The 1,251-nt window shown below is 46.8% G+C and overlaps 1 long non-coding RNA gene across 1 annotated transcript; it reads left to right on the top strand.

Annotated features, from left to right (window-relative positions):
• Positions 1 to 268: 268 nt before the first annotated feature.
• On the top strand, positions 269 to 777 carry LOC141819502 (uncharacterized). Its single transcript, XR_012601077.1, has 3 exons — positions 269 to 364; positions 472 to 557; positions 703 to 777. It is a non-coding gene; the product is annotated as an uncharacterized LOC141819502 (long non-coding RNA).
• The last annotated feature ends 474 nt before the right edge of the window (positions 778 to 1,251 follow it).

Here is a 1,251-nt window from a genome sequence, read left to right as displayed (position 1 = left end):
AGACCCTCCCGCCCCGCCGCCGCCGGAGATCCCTGCTCAACTGCTCCAGGCACCCCGCCCCATCCGTTCGCTCTCTTGCTCTTCGTCGGCGCGTCGGTGCGAGGCGGCGGCGCGACCTTGTGGGAGGCGACGGGGACAAGGCAGTAGATTCGGCCCGGTTCAGGCAGGCGTGGGGCGGGAGGCGTGGTCGGATGCGCGAGCATGACGTCGGCGGCGGTGACCGGGGCTGGGATTTCGTCGACGTGGCCGCTGGGGTGGACGACGCAGCTCCTCTGAAGCTTCGCGGAACCCTACCGCCGAACTCCTACTTCGCCGCCAAATTCACCGGCGAAACCCTCGCTTGAATCAGAAATGATCTGCGCGAGTAAGATCCTCTTTCCTCTGTCCATCTGCAGTCTGTATGGTTTCTGTTCTTGCTCCTCCGGTGCAATTTAGGGTTATGACCACGCCTTTTCCCTCTTTTCCTTCTAGTCTCCGGCGAAGTGCCGGAGGAGCCGGTTGTTGCTAAGAGATCCGGGCTTCTCTTCGAGCGGCGGTTGATCGAGCACCATGTTGCAGTATGCTTTCCTCCGCCTCTTCTCCCCGTTGATTTCCTAGTTCTTGTCTTTCGTTTTTGAAGGTCGAGTGGCTATTAGCTCGCTGGTATACTTCAGTTAGTCATCTTACATTTGACTTTTTTTTTCCTGCTGTTTCTTTCTTAAGAATCATGGAAAATGCCCCGTTACCAACGAGGAGCTCAGCATGGACGATCTCGTACCCGTGAAGACAAATAAGGTGCATTATCCCAGTTCAATATTGCCGTTGGGTACTGTGGTTTTTAACTTTTTATGGTAGAAAGTGTCATAGAGTTGAATATTTAGTGGGAAAGACTATATAATTTTAAGAAACATAAAAGAAAAAAACATTGAGAACTTGTTTGCTAATTTGTGGGTTTCATTTTAGAATTAGTGTGTCGGACACTAGAAACAACATTGTTGACAAAGAATAGACATACCATTTGCACGTCTAAATTATATATATTTTTTGTTCTTTAAATTTTTTAGTTTTAGTATAAAATGAAGACTGCTTGCTGCTCACTGTAAATCATTTAAGGGATGTTGTTCTTGTCTAGGAGTTTTTTATTATCAATCTTGAGAAACCTTGAGTATTGCTATGCTTCATTTAGATATACCTTACTGATAGTCTGGTAATTTAACATACAATTGTAGTAGTAATCATGTGTATTCTCATGTTTAATGTTGTCATCATAGA

This window comes from Curcuma longa, unplaced genomic scaffold, assembly GCF_044706935.1.
Source record: "Curcuma longa cultivar G26 ecotype Majalengka, Jawa Barat unplaced genomic scaffold, ITB_CL_G26_1.1 contig_7623, whole genome shotgun sequence".
Lineage (NCBI taxonomy): Eukaryota > Viridiplantae > Streptophyta > Magnoliopsida > Zingiberales > Zingiberaceae > Curcuma > Curcuma longa.
Note: the sequence above shows the minus strand (reverse complement) of the source record. Positions and strands in the feature narration are given on the sequence as shown.